This window comes from Arachis hypogaea, chromosome 5 (assembly GCF_003086295.3).
Source record: "Arachis hypogaea cultivar Tifrunner chromosome 5, arahy.Tifrunner.gnm2.J5K5, whole genome shotgun sequence".
Taxonomy (NCBI): Eukaryota; Viridiplantae; Streptophyta; class Magnoliopsida; order Fabales; family Fabaceae; genus Arachis; species Arachis hypogaea.
This window is the reverse complement of record NC_092040.1, coordinates 43,535,833-43,556,164: the sequence shown is the minus strand read 5'-3', so window position 1 is coordinate 43,556,164 and position 20,332 is coordinate 43,535,833. Positions and strand designations below refer to the sequence as shown.

At 40.7% G+C, this 20,332-nt stretch overlaps 1 non-coding gene across 1 annotated transcript; it reads left to right on the top strand.

The window, feature by feature from the left end:
* Positions 1-3,110: 3,110 nt before the first annotated feature.
* On the top strand, positions 3,111-3,218 carry LOC112804846 (small nucleolar RNA R71). Its single transcript, XR_003203465.1, has one exon. It is a non-coding gene; the product is annotated as a small nucleolar RNA R71 (small nucleolar RNA).
* Positions 3,219-20,332: the final 17,114 nt, after the last annotated feature.

The following is a 20,332-nucleotide window of genomic DNA, read 5'->3' as shown; positions in this document are numbered from 1 at the left end:
GTTTGAGGTCATGCTTTCTCAATTGAATCGGCTTCCCTCTTGAATCTCTCTTCCATTGGGCGCCCTCTTCACATACGACTGTGAAGACTTGGTCCAATCTTTGATCAAAGTTGACCCTTCTAGTGTAAGGATGTTCATCTCCTTGCATCATGGGCAAGTTGAATGCCAACCTTACATTTTCCGGACTAAAATCCAAGTATTTCCCCCGAACCATAGTAAGATAATTCTTTGGATCCGGGTTCACACTTTGATCATGGTTCTTGGTTATCCATGCATTGGCATAGAACTCTTGAACCATTAAGATTCCGACTTGTTGAATGGGTTTGGTAAGACTTTCCAACCTCTTCTTCGGATCTCATGTCGGATCTCCGGATATTCACTCTTTTTGAGTGAAAAAGGGACCTCGGGGATCACCTTCTTCAAGGCCACAACTTCATAGAAGTGGTCTTGATGCACCATTGAGATGAATCTTTCCATCTCCCATGACTCGGAGGTGGAAGCTTTTGCCTTCCCTTTCCTCTTTCTAGAGGTTTCTCCGGCCTTGGATGCCATAAATGGTTATGGAAAAACAAAAAGCAATGCTTTTACCATACCAAACTTAAAATGTTTGCTCGTCCTCGAGCAAAAGAAGAAAGAAGAGAGTAGAAGAAGACGAAATGAGGAAGAAGGGAATGGCTTTGTAATCGGCCAAAGGGGAAGAAGTAGTGTTTAGGTTGTGTGAAAATGAAGGAGTGAAGATGGGTTTATATAGGAGTGGGGGAAGGGTAGGGTTCGGTTAAGTAAGGGTGGGTTTGGGTGGGAAAGTGGTTTGAATTTGAATGGTGAGGTAGGTGGGGTTTTATGAAGGATGGATGTGAGTGGTGAAGAGAAAGATGGGATTTGATAGGTGAAGGGTTTTTTGGGGAAGAGGTGTTGAGGTGATTGGTGAATGGGTGAAGAAGAGAGAGAGTGGTGGGGATCCTGTGGGGTCCACAGATCCTGAGGTGTCAAGGAAAAGTCATCCCTGCACCAAATGGCATGCAAAAATGCGTTTTTAGCCATTTCTGGCGTTAAACGCCGGGCTGGTGCCCATTTCTGGCGTTTAACGCCAGCTTCTTGCCCTTTTCTGGCATTTAACGCCAGTCTGGTGCCCCTTTCTGGCGTTAAACGCCCAGAATGGTGCCAGACTGGGCGTTAAACGCCCAACAGCTAGCCTTACTGGCGTTTAAACGCCAGCACGCTCTCCTCTAGGGTGTGCTGTTTTTCTTTCTGCTTTTCATTCTGTTTTTGCTTTTTTCATTGATTTTGTGACTTCTCATGATCATCAACCTACAAAAGAACATAAAATAACGAAGGAAAAAATTATAAAATATAACATTGGGTTGCCTCCCAACAAGCGCTTCTTTAATGTCAGTAGCTTGACAGAGGACTCTCATGGAGCCTCAGAAATGCTCAGAGCCATGTTGGAACCTCCCAACACCAAACTTAGAGTTTGAATGTGGGGGTTCAACACCAAACTTAGAATTTAGTTGTGGCCTCCCAACACCAAACTTAGAGTTTGACTGTGGAGGCTCTGTTTGGCTCTGTTTTGGGAGAAGCTCTTCATGCTTCCTCTCCATGGTGACAGAGGGATATCCTTGGGCTTTAAACACCAAGGATTCTTCATTCACTTGAATGATCAACTCTCCTCTATCAACATCAATCACAGCCCTTGCTGTGGCTAGGAAGGGTCTGCCAAGGATGATGGATTCATCCATGCACTTTCCAGTCTCTAAGACTATGAAATCAGTAGGGATGTAATGGCCTTCAACTTTTACCATAACATCCTCTACAAGTCCATAAGCTTGTTTTCTTGAGTTGTCTGCCATCTCTAGTGATATTTTTGCAGCTTGCACCTCAGAGATCCCTAGCTTCTCCATTACAGAGAGAGGCATGAGGTTTACACTTGACCCTAAGTCACACAAGGCCTTCTTGAAGGTCATGGTGCCTATGGTACAAGGTATTGAAAACTTCTCAAGATCCTGTCTCTTTTGAGGCAGTTTCTGCCTAGACAAGTCATCCAGTTCTTTGGTGAGCAAAGGGGATTCATCCTTCCAAGTCTCATTTCCAAATAACTTGTCATTTAGCTTCATGATTGCTCCAAGGTATTTAGCAACTTGCTCTTCAGTGACATACTCATCCTCTTCAGAGGAAGAATACTCATCAGAGCTCATGAATGGCAGAAGTAAGTCCAATGGAATCTCTATAGTCTCTTTTTGAGCCTCAGATTCCCATAGTTCCTCATTGGGGAACTCATTGGAGGCCAGTGGACGTCCATTGAGGTCTTCCTCAGTGGCGTTCACTGCCTCTTCCTCCTCTCCAAATTCGGCCATGTTGATGGCTTTGCACTCTCCTTTTGGATTTTCTTCTGTATTGCTTGGAAGAGTACTAGGAGGGAGTTCAGTAATTTTCTTGCTCAGCTGACCCACTTGTGCCTCCAAATTTCTAATGGAGGACCTTGATTCAGTCATGAAACTTTGAGTGGTTTTGATTAGATCAGAGACCATGGTTGCTAAGTCAGAGGTATTCTGCTTAGAACTCTCTGTCTGTTGCTGAGAAGATGATGGAAAAGGCTTGCTATTGCTAAACCTGTTTCTTCCACCATTCTTGTTGTTGAAACCTTGTTGAGGTCTCTGTTGATCCTTCCATGAGAGATTTGGATGATTTCTCCATGAAGGATTATAGGTGTTTCCATAGGGTTCTCCCATGTAATTCACCTCTTCCATTGAAGGGTTCTCAGGATCATAAGCTTCTTCCTCAGATGAAGCTTCCTTAGTACTGCTTGGTGCATTTTGCATTCTGGACAGACTTTTAGAAATCATATTGACTTGTTGAGTCAATATTTTGTTCTGAGCCAATATGGCATTCAGAGTGTCAATCTCAAGAACTCCTTTCTTCTGACTAGTCCCATTGTTCACAGGATTTCTTTCAGAAGTGTACATGAATTGGTTATTTGCAACCATTTCAATCAGCTCTTGAGCTTCTGTAGGCGTCTTCTTCAGATGAAGAGATCCTCCAGCAGAGCTATCCAAAGACATCTTGGACAGTTCAGAGAGACCATCATAGAAAATACCTATGATGCTCCATTCAGAAAGCATATCAGAAGGACACTTTCTGATTAATTGTTTGTATCTTTCCCAAGCTTCATAGAGGGATTCTCCTTCCTTCTGTCTGAAGGTTTGGACTTCCACTCTAAGCTTACTCAATTTTTGAGGTGGAAAGAACTTTGCCAAGAAGGCATTGACTAGCTTTTCCCAAGAGTTCAGGCTTTCTTTGGGTTGTGAGTCCAACCATATTCTAGCTTTGTCTCTTACAGCAAAAGGGAATAGCATAAGTCTGTAGACCTCAGGGTCAACCCCATTAGTCTTGACAGTGTCACAGATTTGCAAGAACTCAGCTAAAAACTGATGAGGATCTTCCAATGGAAGTCCATGGAACTTGCAATTCTGTTGCATTAGAGAAACTAATTGAGGCTTAAGCTCAAAGTTGTTTGCTCCAATGGCAGGGATAGAGATGCTTCTCCCATAAAAGTCGGGAGTAGGTGCAGTAAAGTCACCCAGCACCTTCCTTGCATTGTTGGCATTGTTGTTGTTTTCGGATGCCATAGGTTCTTCTTCTTTGAAGATTTCTGTTAGGTCCTCTACAGAGAGTTGTGCTTTGGCTTCTCTTAGCTTTCTCTTCAAGGTCCTTTCAGGTTCAGGATCAGCCTCAACAAGAATGCTTTTGTCTTTGCTCCTGCTCATAAGAAAGAGAAGGGAACAAGAAAATATGGAATCCTCTATGTCACAGTATAGAGATTCCTTTAGGTGTCAGAGGAAAAGAAAAATAGAAGACAGAAGTAGAAAATTCGAACTTATCAAAGAAGATGGAGTTCGAATTTTGCATTAAGAAATAGTGTTAGTCCATAAATAGAAGGATGTGAGAAGAAGGGAAGTAATTTTCGAAAATTAAGTAGAAGATTTTGAAAACATTTTTGAAAAACACTAATTGATTTTCGAAAATGAAAGTGGAAAAGAAATCAAGTGATTTTTGAAAAAGATTTTGAAATTAGAAATCAAAAAGATTTGATTGAAAACTATTTTGAAAAAGATGTGGTTAAGAAGATATGATTAGTTTTAAAAAGGTGTGATTGAGAAGATATGATTTGAAAAACATTTTAAAAAGATTTGATTTTGAAAATTAATAACTTGGCTAACAAGAAAAGATATGATTCAAACATTAAACCTTTCTCAACAGAAAAGGCAACATACTTGAAATGTTGAATCAAATCATTGATTGATAGCAAGTATTTTTAAAAATAGAAAGAAATTGATTTTGAAAACATATGATTGAAAAGATATGATTTGAAAAAGATTTGATTTTGAAAAACTTTGAAAACTGAAAAAAAATTGCATTGAAAAACAGAATCTTCCCTCTTGTGCCATCCTGGCGTTAAACGCCCAGAATGGTGCACATTCTGGCGTTTAACGCCCAAAACTATACCCTTTTGGGCGTTAAACGCCCAACCAGGTACCCTGGCTGGCGTTTAAACGCCAGTCTGTCCTTCTTCACTGGGCGTTTTGAACGCCCAGCTCTTTCTGTGTAATTCCTCTGCTGTATGTTCTGAATCTTCAATTCTCTGTATTATTGACTTGAGAAGACACAAATTAAAAATATTTTTGGATTTTTAATAATAAGGAAAAATCAAAATGCAACAAGAATCAAATAACAATGCATGCAAGACACCAAACTTAGCAGTTTGTATACTACTGACACTAATGAGAATGCATATGAGACTCATAAACACTCAAGTCAAGAGAATTCAAAGATCAGAGTAAGAAATCATCAAGAACATCTTGAAGATCACTAAGACACATGAATGAATGCATGCAATTGACACCAAACTTAATATGAGACATTAGACTCAAACAAGAAATTTTTGGATTTTATGATTTTGTAAATTTTTTTGTGCTTTTTTCGAAAATTAAGTGGAAAAAGGTATCAAAATTCTTAATGAGAATTCCAGGAATCATGCAATGTTTAGTCTAAGACTCCGGTCCAGGAATTAGACATGGCTTCACAGCCAGCCAAGCTTTCAAAGAAAGCTTCGGTCCAAAACACTAGACATGGCCAAAGGCCAGCCAAGCCTTAGCAGATCACTGCTCCAATAGCAAGATTGATAGAAATCAACAAGCTCTTGTGATGATAAGTTGAAACCTCGGTCCAATGAAATTAGACATGGCTTCACAGCCAGCCAGACTTCAAAAAATCATCATGAAACTCTAAAATTCATTCTTAAGAACTCTGAAGAAAAAAAATACCTAATCTAAGCAACAAGATGAACCGTCAGTTGTCCATACTCGAACAATCCCCGACAACGGCGCCAAAAACTTGGTGCACGAAATTGTGATCAATACTTTTCACAACTCAAATAATCCCCGGTAATGAATCAAAAAACTTGGTATTCAACACCATGGCATAAACACAACTTCGCACAACTAACCAGCAAGTGTACTGGGTCGTCCAAGTAATAAACCTTACGCGAGTAAGGGTCGATCCCACAGAGATTGTTGGTATGAAGCAAGCTATGGTCACCCTGTAAATCTTAGTCAGGAAAACTCAAATGGGTATGGTGATATGCGAATAAAACATAAAGATAAAGATAGAGATACTTATGTAATTCATTGGTAGGAATTTCAGATAAGCGTATGAAGATGCCTTCCCTTCCGTCTCTCTGCTTTCCTACTGTCTTCATCCAATCCTTCCTACTCCTTTCCATGGCAAGCTTAAGCAAGGGTTTCACCGTTGTCAGTGGCTACCTCCCATCCTCTCAGTGGAAATGTTCAACGCACCCTGTCACGGCACGGCTATCCATCTGTCGGTTCTCGATCAGGCCGGAATAGAATCCAGTGATTCTTTTGCGTCTGTCACTAACGCCCCGCCCTCAGGAGTTTGAAGCACGTCACAGTCATTCAATCATTGAATCCTACTCAGAATACCACAGACAAGGTTAGACCTTCCGGATTCTCTTGAATGCCGCCATCAGTTCTAGCCTATACCACGAAGATTCCGGTTAAAGAATCCAAGAGATATTCACCCAATCGAAGTTAGAACGGAGGTGGTTGTCAGTCACACGTTCATAGGTGAGAATGATGATGAGTGTCACGGATCATCACATTCATCAAGTTGAAGAACAAGTGATATCTTAGAACAAGAACAAGCGGAATGAATAGAAGAACAATAGTAATTGCATTAATACTCGAGGTACAGCAGAGCTCCACACCTTAATCTATGGTGTGTAGAAACTCCACCGTTGAAAATACATAAGAACAAGGTCTAGGCATGGCCGAATGGCCAGCCTCCCAATGATCTAAGATAGCATAAGAACAAAGGTAGCTACCCAGATATCTCAATACAATAGTAAAAGGTCCTACTTATAGAAAACTAGTAGCCTAAGGTTTACAGAGATGAGTAAATGACATAAAAATCCACTTCCGGGCCCTCTTGGTGTGTGCTTGGGCTGAGCATTGAAGCATTTTCGTGTAGAGACTCCTCTTGGAGTTAAACGCCAGCTTTGGTGCCAGTTTGGGCGTTTAACTCCCATTCTTGTGCCAGTTCCGGCGTTTAACGCTGGGAATCCTGAGGGTGACTTTGAACGCCGGTTTGGGCCATCAAATCTTGGGCAAAGTATGGACTATCATATATTGATGGAAAGCCCAGGATGTCTACTTTCCAACGCCGTTGAGAGCGCGCCAATTGGGTGTCTATAGCTCCAGAAAATCCACTTTGAGTGCAGGGAGGTCAGAATCCAACAGCATCTGCAGTCATTTTTAGTCTCTGAATCAGATTTTTGCTCAGGTCCCTCAATTTCAGCCAGAAAATACCTGAAATCACAGAAAAACACACAAACTCATAGTAAAGTCCAGAAAAGTGAATTTTAACTAAAAACTAATAAAAATATACTAAAAACTAACTAGATCATACTAAAAACATACTAAAAACAATGCCAAAAAGCGTACAAATTATCCGCTCATCACCACACCAGGAGCTGGGCATGGCACGCCAGTACTAAATTCCATAGGAGGATTCTCAACCATTCACATGGGCGTGGCACGCCAGGAACTGGGCGTGGCACGCCAGGAACTGGGCGTGGCACGCCAGGAACTGGGCGTGGCACGCTAGTACAAAGTTCCAGAGAGCAACAATGGAGGACACTAAAGGGGGCGTGGCATGCCTAACCCATCACCTTCTATGGGCGTGCCACTTGGTATCGAAGGCGTGGCACACCAGCATCAAAAAGTCACTTGGGCGTGCCACTTGAGGAACCAGGCATGGCATGCCAAGCTAGAGAAATCCACAAATGTATGGGCATGCCACTTGAGCAGCATGGCGTGGCACGCTGGTACAAAATCCCATAGAAGGGGCTGAAGGCCAATGAAGTCTGGGCGTGCCACTTGAGGTCGAAGGCGTGGCATGCCAGGCTCTCAATCCCACTTAGGCATGCCACTTGAGCGACCAAGCGTGGCACGCCAATGCACAAAGAGGCCAAAGCAAGGGCTGGCCGTGCCACTTGGTATCGAAGGCGTGGCACGCCAGTCCAAGAATCTCACTATGGTGTGCCACTTGAGTGCTGGGCGTGGCATTCCAGCTACTGGAACCAAGGGCAAGATCATGGGCGTGGCACGCCAGCCTCTAGGCGTGGCACGCTGGTACAAGTTTCCAGAGAGGATGAGGGAGGCCAAACACATGGGCGTGCCACATGGCGTCGAGGGTGTGGCACGCCATCCACTATTCCTCATTTGGGCGTGCCACTTGAACCCCAGGCGTGGCACGCCAGTGTCATTTAAGAAGCAAAAGCCATTGGGGCGTGCCACTTGAGTTCGTGGCGTGGCACGCCAAACAGAAGAATCACTTACTTACAAAGGGCGTGGCACACTAGACCTTGGGCGTGCCATGCTAGTTCAACTTTCCAGAGAGCTTGATCAAGCATGCAGCAAGGGCATGGCACGCCAGACCCTGGGCGTGCCACGCTAGTTCAAGTCTCCAGAGGCAAGAAGAAGAGGAAAAAGGCTAGGGCGTGCCCCTTAAGCTCGAAGGCGTGGCACGCCAGGCTACATTGGGTATTAAAAGACCTTGGGCGTACCACTTGAGCTCGAAGGCGTGGCACGCCAGGGATGTTATTGAAGAGGAGCGTGCCACTTGAGGGACCGGGCGTAGCACGCCAAGCCAGAATTAGAGGAGCACGTGGCACACCACTGAAGCGCCAGCCACACGCCAGCTGGGAAGTCACGCTTATTGAGTTTCTTTTCCCTTCAAATTGTAATTTTCCTTTTTTACTTTTGTAATTCTTTTATTTTAAGAGCTAGGAGTAGTATAAATACCCCCAAGAAGTACTGAAAAATGGGGTTAAGCAGTTAGGGAGCTAAGTTTGAGATCCACTTTTACACTTCATCATCTTCTTTACTTTTGAGTACTTTTCTTTGAGCTATGAGTAGCTAAATTCCTTCTCATTGAGAGAGGGAGCTCTGTTGTACTTGATGGATTGATGATAGTGAAATTCTTCTTCTCTTCATCTTCTCTTTGATTTGCTAGAAGGAATTTTGTTTTCCATGCTTAGTGTTCAATTATCTTGGAAAAGAGATTGAATGCAAAAATGGGTTTCATGGGAACCTTGGAAAAGGAAACATGAAACCATGCTTGAAATCCCGTCTCACACTTGAGTAGGATATGGGTTTTGGTATTTGGATATGGTGACATATAATCCTCCCTCTACTTGGACCTATGAGGATGTGTGGTATAATCAGGGACCAAGCATATCTCTCTTCATGAACAATTAGACCAAGGAATTGGCTATTGATCAAGATATGAGAGATTGAGTCACCAAGAGATTGGGTCTCAATCAATCATGATTGCCAAGAGGTCAATGAGTTGCATGATTGAAGAGGATATAAGCTGGAATTGATCCAAAGAGACAACATCTCCTGATCTCAATGAATTTCCCTATTCTTATCTACCACTTTCTTTATAGCTTGCTTTTACATTCTGCAATTTCCCATTCCCATTTAAAATTAAGTCATCTATGATTCTGCACTTTACATTCTGCCATTTCCATTTACGAACTTTATTGCTTTCCTTTACAGTTTAGCTGTTTACATTTCTGCCAACTATAATTCTGCAATTACAATCTATCTGTCCCGCTTCATTAATTCATCAATTGATTAAAATTGTTCAAATTTACCAATCTCTGTGGATATGCTCCCACTCCACTGTGGGTTATTACTTGACGATAATTTTGGTGCGCTTGCCATAAGAGCGGATTCATCATTTTTATATGGGGGTGAATCCAAAACTCCATCAAGTTTTATGGCGCCGTTGCTGGGGATTGGTTTAAATTTGACAGTGATTAAATTGATTGGAGAGCTAGATTAAGCAATTTAATTTCCTTATTATTTTATATTTTTTAGTGCTCTTTTATTTTTTCGTCTCTATTCTGATTTCTATCCTTTTATCTATATTATTTTAGTTATCCATTGTCCATATTTTCATCCTTCTAACTGTTTGATTAATTGCATCAACAAAGCTAACCACTAATCTCAACAATTTTTTTTACTTCACTTGTTTTCTACTGGTTATTTGCTAAGTGTATGACAGGTAGAAGAGGAGGAACTGTATCTCCCTTTGATAGTGAACCTGAGAGGACCTTCCTTCGATTAAGGAAGGAAGCAAGAGGCAAAGGCATAGTTGGAGAAAAAGAAGTGGAGGAAGATCTAGAAACCACTATGGAGGAAGAAGCACATAACCATGTTGGAGAGGAAGCTGGCAATCATGTTGGGCAAGAAATGAGAATCTTAGGCTCCTATATCAACCCAAATCCAGAAAACTGTGGTAGCAGCATCCTAAACCCAACAATCCATGCCAATAACTTTGAGTTAAAACCTCAACTCATCACACTTGTCCAGAATAATTGTTCATATGGAGGAGGTGCCCAGGAGGACCCAAACCAACATCTCAATACATTCTTGAGAATCTGTGACACTATAAAGATCAATGGTGTACATCCAGACACCTACAAGCTACTTTTGTTCCCTTTCTCAGTCAGAGACAAGGCAACAAAGTGGTTGGAAGCATTTCCCAAGGAGAGCTTAACCACATAGGATGATGTTGTAAACAGATTCCTTGCAAGATTTTACCCTCCACAAAGAATCAACAGGCTAAGAGCTGGGGTGCAAACTTTCAGACAACAAGATGGTGAAACACTCTATGAGGGCTGGGAGAAATTCAAATATTTGACAAGAAGATGCCTACAAAAAATGTTCAATGAGTAGGTACAATTACACAACTTCTATGAAGGGCTGTCCTATGAATCAAAGAAGGTCGTGGATCATTCTTCAGGAGGCTCACTCAACAAGAAGAAAACCATTGAAGAAGCCATAGATGTCATCAAGACTGTAGCTGAAAATGAGTATTTCTATGCTTCAGAAAGAACTCAGAAGAAAGGAGTGCTAGAACTCAATTCTGTGGATGCCTTGTTAGCCCAAAACAAGGCAATTGCAGCATAACTTGCAGCTTAACCAAGAAGATGGAAGCTAATCAAGTCTCAGCCATTCAAGACCAAACTCCTCAACAAGAAGGAAGTACATCAGAATCTGAAGGTGACTGGGAACAAGCTAATTATGTGAACAACTCATCCAGACCACCATATAACCCCAACTCCAAGACATACAACCCAGGCTGGAAGAACCACTCAAATTTTGGGTGGGGAAACCAACAAAGCCATAACCAAGACCACAACAAACCTTATCCATCAAATCAACACAATACTCACAACCCCAACCATCAAACAAACAACCATAGACCTTACCATAATTTACAAAACACATCATACCATGGCAACCAACCAACACACAACAATCACATTCAAGACACACCACCCTCAACCATGCAACCATGTGAAATTAAGAGCAACTTTGAGAGAATCGAGGCTGCAATAGCACAACTATCATCATAGCTTGCAGGAGCCGTCTCCACCCTTATGGAGAGACAAACGCAGACTGATAGAAGGATAGATGCCAATCAAGAAGAATACAGGTCAAATCTAAAAAATCAAGGCGCAGCAATCTCAAAGTTGGAAGCACAAGTGGGGATCTTATCCAAGCAAATCCCAATGCCCACACACACATTTCTCAGTGATACCATGGCCAACTCGAAAGGGGAATGCAAGGCCATTACACTTAGAAGTGGGAAGGTTGTAGAAGAAAGAATCCCAAGCAAAGACAACCATAAAGAAGAAGTTGCAGAAAAGCATGAAAACAAGAATGAAGAAGAGACCCCTGCTCCATCCTCATCAAAACCAGTCTTGAAGCCTTATGTGCCAAAAGCACCATGCCCACAAAGGTTGGAAAAAGATGGGAAGGATGACCAATTCTCTAAGTTCCTAGAGATCTTCAAGAAGCTCCAAATCAACATACCATTTGCTGAGGAATTGGAGCAGATGCCACTTTATGCCAAATTCTTGAAAGAGCTCATAACAAGAAAAAGGAACTGGGGGGCAAACGATACCATAGTACTAACTGAGGAATGTAATGCCATCATACAAAAGAAGATACCTCAGAAGATGAAGGACCCAGGGAGTTTCTAAATCCCCTGCATCATAGGCGATATCACTATTGAGAAAGGCTTGTGTGACCTAGGAGCTAGCATAAATCTCATGTCCCTAACCAGGATGAGAAGGATAAAGATTGAGGAGGCCAAGCCAACAAGAATGGCACTCCAACTGGCTGATAGAACATTCAAGTTTTCACATAGGGTAGTGGAAGATTTGTTGGTGAAAGTGGGGGAATTCATTTTCCCAGCTGATTTTGTTGTGCTGGACATGGAAGAAGAGGCCAACACATCAATCATCCTAGGAAGGCCATTCCTAGCTACTGCTGGAGCCATTATTGATCTGCAAAAAGGGGAACTAGTCTTGAGATTGCATGAAGAGAAGATGGTCTTCAATGTCTTTAAGGCAATGAGTTACCCCCAAGGAGTCCATAGGAGAATGCATGATGGTAGACACCATAGAACAGATAGTTCAAAGAGTTTTAGAAGAAGAACAATGTGAAGGAACTATGGAGCTAGAACAACAAGCATCAAGTGGAGAACTACCACAAGGAATCATGAAGAATTCAATCATACCAACCCCCACGGACAGCAAAGAAGCAGAGGCACCAAAACTAGAGCTGAAGACCTTACCACTAAGCTTGAAATATGCATACTTGGGTGACAACAACACTTACCCAGTGATCATCAATTCAAGCTTGAGTAAGGAACAAGAAGAAGAACTTATCCAAGTGCTGAGACAACACAAGGATGCTATAGGCTGGACACTTTTAGATTTAAAAGGGATTAGTCCTTCAATGTGCATGCACAAAATCATACTTAAGGAAGATGCCAAACCGTCTAGGCAACAACAAAGGAGGCTGAATCTAACCATGAATGAAGTTGTTCAAAAAGAAGTGTTGAAGTTGTGGCAAGCAGGGGTGATTTACACCATCTCAGACAGCCCTTGGGTAAGCCCGGTGCAAGTAGTCCCAAAGAAGGGAGGGATCACTGTTGTGTCAAATGAAAAGAATGAACTGATACCCATAAGGACAGTGAGCGGATGGCACATGTGCATTGACTATCGAAGACTCAATGAAGCTACATGGAAAGACCACTTTCCCCTGCCCTTCATGGACCAGATACTTGAAAGACTCGCATGGCATGAATACTACTGCTTCCTGGACGATTACTCTAGCTACAACCAAATAGTTGTAGACACCAAGGACTAGGAGAAAACCTCTTTTACTTGTCCCTCTGGAGTTTTCGCTTACCGAAGGATGCCCTTTGGATTGTGCAATGCACCTGCAACATTCCAAAGGTGCATGCTCTCCATATTTTCAGACATGGTTGAGAAGTTCATAGAAGTATTCATGGACGACTTTTCTGTGTTTGGAAATTCATATTCTGATTGCCTATGTCATCTTGCTCTAGTGCTAAAGAGGTGCCAAGAAACCAACTTAGTTTTAAACTGGGAGAAGTGCCATCTTATGGTAACTGAGGGGGTGGTTCTTGGTCACAAGATTTCTAAAAATGGCATAGAAGTAGACAAGGCAAAAGTGGAAGTAATAGAGAAGTTACCTCCACCTTGCAATGTCAAGGCAATCAGAAGTTTTTTAGGACACGCTGGGTTCTATAGGAGGTTTATTAAAGATTTTTCAAAGATTGGAAAACCTCTTAGCAACCTACTTGTCTCAAATACTCCCTTTGTTTTTGATAGAGAGTGCATGGTAGACTTTGATGAGCTTAAGAAGAGACTCTCTTCTGCACCTATTATAGCACCGCCTATCTGGGATCTTCTCTTCGAATTAATGTGTGATGCATCTGATTTTGCTGTTGGTGCCGTTCTAGGACAAAGGAAAGACAAGCTAGTACATGTTATTTACTATGCTAGCAAGGTCTTTAATGAGAATCAAAGGAACTACACCACAACAGAGAAAGAACTTTTAGCCAATGTCATTGCTTTTGATAAGCTTAGATCATATCTTATTGGCTCTAAAGTAATTGTATTCACTGATCATGCAGCACTCAAATACTTGCTTACCAAATAAGAATCTAAGCCCAGATTAATAAGATGGATTCTGCTACTCCAAGAGTTTGACATTAAGATTAAAGATTGGAGCGAAGCAGAGAACAATGTAGCTGACCACCTCTCAAGAAGGGTCCTCCAAGAAGGAAGAAGATGATTCCTCTCCTTCCAAGAAGAAAGGCAAAAGAAAGGGGCCAATGAACTGAAGATTTAAGCTGCTCAAGGTTGTTAAGTCCCATGGTTGACACTCTCTAATTTCTGAATCATGTTTAAGCTTTTGTTTGATTTACTTTCTGTCAAGAATAAATAGTCATGCTAGGGTAGTTTATGTTTTTTGCTTAGTTTTATTTCATGCTTGAAGTCCTTTATGAGTCCTTTAAACTACAAGAAAGAAAATGCAATGTATTTCAAGTCTTCCTTTTTAACATAAATAAAGTAGAGCTTGTCTCCATAAGAGTTGCTGTGAGCTGTGCAAAAACAAGAGTAAGAGAGACCAAGGCCAAGAGAGATCATTCAACAAACTAAGAAATAAGGAACTAAGTGTAGATCCTTGAATGAACTAAAAAAGAAAATGAGTCATGGAGAGCAACTAGTCTTAGAAGGTATAACAAGAAAAATTTAAGGGGTGCTCCTTGAATATCCATAGAACCAAGAACTAGTAAGCAATAAAGATCCAAGGCTCTGAGCATCAACTACTAGGATGGGGAAGAAACATTAAAAAGCTTAAAATGAGTTAAAGATCCTAGTAGATGCTTGTGGTGAAGATGTGTCCAGAAGAGACCTGGGCAAGTGAATTCTTAGTGGTGTTTCAACACCTGGTACCCTAAAACTAACTGGTTTGGGAGTGCTAATTGAAAGCCTAATTAAAGGGTTGTCTTGAGACAAAATACTTAGAGTCGTGTTCAAGAAAGCACAACCAAAAAGAAAGTGAAACAACTCTTACTACTTCAAGGTGACAATCAATAGAAAGGACCCCTAAAGCTTATACTTGAAAGAACCCTCAAAGATCTAAGAGTTCTTTATGACATTAAAACATTCATACATGTGTTGAACACTTAGTCCTACCCTTAGTCATGTTGCATTCATTCAAGGCCAAGGTCTCAATTTATAACAGGCCTACACACATTGATTTGCTTGGGACAAGCAAAGCTTAAGTTTGGTGTTGTGATGACTTACATCATCTACACTTCTTTCTTGCATAAAGAGGACCATAAAAGAGCATAAATCTCACTTGATCATTGCAATTCATGCATTATTTGATGAATATTATAGTACATTACTTTGAGATGAGTTGTACTGAATTTCAGGTGAAAAGAACATCAAAAAGGGGAAGAAAACAACAAAAATGAACTAGGCGTGTGAAGCGGGCGTGCCACTTAGAGCAAGCGCCACAAAAATAAACTAGCGTGCCACGCCAGGAGTTGGGCGTGGCACGCCAGTACTAAATTCCATATGAGAATTGATAAACCCCATTTGTATGGTTTATCTTGTGCTTGAATTAGGGGATTTTATAACCTTTTACCCACATTTATCCATTAAAATAGCATGGTTTTATAACTTCTCCTATAATTGTGCTTAAGAGTGAAAACATAATTTTTAGGTCTTAAATTAGCTAAATTTAAATCACCTTGATTCCATTAGATGCCTTCATATGTTTGTTAAGTGATTTCAGATTTAGGAGGCAAAGATTGTATCAAGGGAATGAAGGAAAAGCATGTAGAAATGGAATACTCATGAAGAAATGATGGAATCGCCAAAAGCTGTCAAGCCAACCTCTTCGCACTTAATCGACCATAACTTGAGCTACAGAGGTCCAAATGATGCGGTTTCAGTTGTGTTGGAAAGCTAACATCCGAGGCTTCTTAATAATATAAGAATTGCCATAGTTGCATCGCGCATAAGGGCGCGCACACGCACGGTACATGGACACGCCGATGGTGACACATGATCCACTTAATGCAACTCATGGCCAGCAATTTTAGAAGCCTTGTGAGCCCAATCTAACTCATTTCTGATGCTATTTAAGTCAAGAATTGAAGGGGATTGACACATATTCACATCTATACACTCATTTTTACACTTTTTTACATATTTTAGTGAGTTACATTTGTAGAGAGAGAGACTCTGACCTCTCTCAAGGGTTCATATTCATTTTCTTAATTTTCAACCATTCCTTGGTGAGATCCATTGCAACTCTTAATTTACTTTGTTCATGTTATAGATCCTCTTCTCTAATCTCAATTAGTGCTTGTAATTGTTCAATCCTCATAGATCTTGGATTTAACTTTGTTGTTTTGGATTCTATTAATGCATTGGAGATCTCATTTTTATTGTTGTTCATTGTTGATTGTTGTTAATCTCTTGTATTGAATTACTTTGATTCTAAGTTTCTTCTCAATTCTACTATGTCTTTCATTCTTGCTCTCCAAATGTTTGAGAAAATGCCAACTTTAGATATGGAGTAGCATTCCCTCACTTGGCCTAGTGGTTAAGTCATTGGAGACACTTGATTAATGGATGTCAATTGTTGATTGAGAATTGAGAATTGCTAATTGACTTGGATTGCACTAAAGCTAGACTTCCCTAGGGTAAGACTAGGACTTGTGACTCAAGTTAGTTACTTTCACTTGACTTTTCTCTATGATTAGGGGTTAACTAAGTGAAGCAATACTCCATTGTTATCACAATTGAAGGAAGCTATAATGATGGAACTTCCAATGTTCAACCTTGGCCAAGGCCTTTAATATTGATTGATTGTTTTTCACCTTTGTTAGCACTTTTATGCCACACTTTTTGAACCATAAAAGATCACTTAACCAATAACATGCATCCTTGTAGCATTCCTAGGGAAGAACGACTCGGGACTAATAATCTCGGTTATTGATTTGATTTGTTTGATGATGGGTTTTGTGTCGGTTTAGACTATACTACGATTGGTTACTTGATAATTTCTATACCGGCTAAAAAGCCAATCATCAAAATGGTGCCGTTTCTAGGGAATTGCAATGGTATTGTGTTATTGGTTATTGTACATATGTGAATATTGTAAATATGTTTGTTTTTCGCTTGTTTGTTAGTTTTTGTTAGTTTTAGGACTCTATTAGTTTTGTTTTTATTTGTCACCATGAGTTCTCGTCCTTGTGGTTTTGGATATGGTTATGACTATGTTGTAGGTGATGAAAACTTGAATGATGGCTCACATTATGGGAGAGATGAATTTTTGAGAAGGGAGCCACATCCATATGAACACTCATCATGGCAACCTCCTCATTCAAGCTACTATGATGGTAATCCCTCCTACAATGCATATCATTCCAACGGATATGATGGTTCTTATCATGACTATTCCACTCAACCACCATCATTTCATGCACCATACTCCCAATATAGTCCTCAAACACCATCATTCCAACCACCATACTCTCAATCCTATTTCCACCAATTGCCTCCACACAATCCTAATCCATTGAATCACCACCACTCCAACATCTTTACCCTTCAAACCAAGTTTCCATGGATGATACACTTGATATCATTCCTCAAGAGCAAGAAGAGCTCCAAACTGCACTCACTAGTTTCACCTCTACCCTCCAAGAACTTATGTCCCATATACTTCCACCTTCTACCAACAACCAAAACACCTTCCATCCTCTAAGCTTTGGTGAACCTCCTTTCCAACCACATGATGAATTCTCCTTTCCATTACAACCCTCCATGGAAGAATATCCATGTCCATCAATCCAAGAGCCATATGATCCTACTTATGTTAGTGTAGAGAAACAAGAGTCAAAGGATCATCTCAAGGAAGTAATGGATCGGCTTCAAGCAACCATCCATCAAAAGTTGGACTCATGGGATTCATGCCACAAGCAAAATATGTCCACGGATGATTGTGAAAAAGCGACCGAAGAGGGAAGTATGAGGGAGATTTTTGAGTCTCAAGTTGAGCACAAGGAAATGGAGTGTGCCTTGCAACAAATGGAAGAGATGGAGATTGTTGAAGAAGAAGAAGTGGAAGAAGACCTAGGGGAGGTTGAACAAGAAAGACGTCCCATCATTGAAGACAACTCTACACCAAGTGATCATAGTGATCTTGTTGAAGCTTCTTCCATTGAATGTGAAACCGATGTTGAGAGGGTGCGTAATCTCCAACACATGACTTGATTAATGAGGAAGTGTTGCAAGAAGTCAGCAAACAAGAGGAAATTGAAGAAAGTGGTCAAAAGATGGAAATCATCATGGAGGAGCCAAAGGAAGTGGAACCTACAATGTCAAGACCAATGGACATCTTCCTTGCTAAGTCACCATCCAAATTACAAATTGAGTGGGTAATCATCTCATCCTTTAATTTCCTTGGCCCATATCAATATGTGTTGTTAGAAACGGATGGTCAATTTCGAACTCTTTGTTGGTCAGAGAGTAAGAAAGGATTGGATGTTGGTGGACAATTTGAATCAAGGTGCATAAGGGATGGATGTTCAAACTTTGAGATCCAAAAGTGGAGTGAAGCTCAATTCTATAGAATTAGGATGATGAGTAAGAGTTACAAAGAGAATTCAATAAGTTTGTCACCCTATTGGAAGCATGAAAATTAAGAAAGAGGGGGGGTTGACAAACAAAGTATGGGATCCCGGCGGTCATTGGAAATGCAAGCATTGGTCGGAATTCAAGGAAGAGTTCAAGCATAAGCCACCATAGAAAAGCTCCCACCAAATGTCCAACTTAAGGACTTGAAATAAAAGTGCTAGGTGGGAGACACCCCGACCATGGTATACTCTCTCCATTCTCTTGTAGATTTGATTAATAAGTGATTTGAGTTGCCATTGTAGATAGTTTTTTCCTCTTCATGTAGTTTTATCTTAATATCTTGGTTGTTAGTTGCTTAAAGTGCAAGTTATGTTTGTTTGCACTTGAAATTTTTTTTGTTAGTTCTGCATTTTAGTTGATCTTGAGTTGTAGGTAATGTTAGGGAGATTTTTAGCTGTTTATAGTATTTCTGAAAAAAAAGGGGGGACAAAGACGCGTACATACGCTGTGCACGCACGCGTCCATATGCGGATACAGGCCCATACATTTTCCAGAGAGTTGGGCCACTCTCATGCCAATACTAGGATAATGGCATAACCGCATGCACGCGTATGCGCACTGTGCGCATACGCGTCGATATACATATTTTGCAATGCGCGGGCCCGTGCACATGCCGCGTGAGCGTCGATCTGCTGACACAGTTCCCATACATATGACTCGAGAGTTGTGCTAACTCTGGGCCAGCACTATGCCTTTAGCCCACCTCAATGCACGTAGACACGTACTGTACGCGTATGCATCCATGCGTACATCTCCATCCACGCCTAGGCGCACCTGGCGCTTCCGCGCCCCTCTACTGATTTGCACATCAGCGCGTAAGCGTCCATGACACGTCTGCGCCGGTAAAAAAAAGAGTTTTTTCTCATCTTCCATTTTCTTTTGTCCATTGCATTCGCATACTTTTATCGTTTGTATTTTCATTTTGTTTTTATAGCTTTTTTTTACTTCATTTTTTTCGAGTTTCTTATTTTAATAATGGTGTTGAATTCTCTTACTCAATTGTTGAGTATTCTTGCATTGTTTTGATGCTTCTTGACTTGTTTGATATTGTTGGGTGATGAAACTTTTAAATAAATGCTTCATCTTGTATGACTCTTGTGTCTTTGTGCATTGATATGACCTCATATTGTCTTTCATGACCCACTTTTTTCTCATTTGAACTTGATGCTCAATATACTCTTCATGCTTTAACTTTACTCTTGCATCAAGCTTAATGATATGTCTTAGCTTACATTGTTTTCTCACTCACATGCTTAGCTACCATGTAATAGAGAATCATACTCTTATTTGGCATTAGCCCCGCCTAGGTTCTATTTGCTTTGATATCTTTGTTATAAGCTTAATTTTTCTTTCCTTTTCTTTCTTTTTAGGTTGGCCACCAAGAAGGGAGAAAGGAAAAGCTTTTAAATGGGGCAACAAACAAGTCATCCGCACAACCTTTTGAAGGAGCTCATCAATTGTTGCAGCCCGTCCACCTTGCTCTTCTTTGCATGCACCGAGGACGGTGCAATTTTCAAGTGTGGGGAGGTTGTCCGACCGATCTCCGTGGGTAACAATTTTATCTCAATACCAATGTTAGCTAGTTGTTGCATTTCATGATAGGTTGCATGTTAGTTATAATTTGTACATATTTTACCACTTCTTTCTTATTAGGACTACTTGGTTAGGGTGATGATTTCTTTTCCAAGAAACTGTTTTAGGGGCACCCTACCAATTTCAAAAATTTTGTTGAAATTGCTTGAAAGAATTTATTTTGGAACATGGTTTTTGAGCTAAGAACACACAACCTTGTGAGATTTGAGCTTAATGGTGTGGTTACATCTTATAACCACTTATTTTTCCTTATTTTGTGCATTATTCTCTTTCTATGATTGTAATCTTTGATTTGTTTGATTCTTTATGTCCATTATTTTGTGTATTCATGTATTTATATGATTGAGGCCATCATTTCAATAACTCACTTACCCAAATAGCCTGATGAGCGGATAATTTATACGTTTTTTGGCATTGTTTTTAGGTAGTTTTTAGTAGGATCTAGCTACTTTTAGGGATGTTTTTATTAGGTTTTATGCAAAATTCACATTTCTGGACTTTACTATGAGTTTGTATGTTTTTCTGTGATTTCAGGTAATTTCTGGC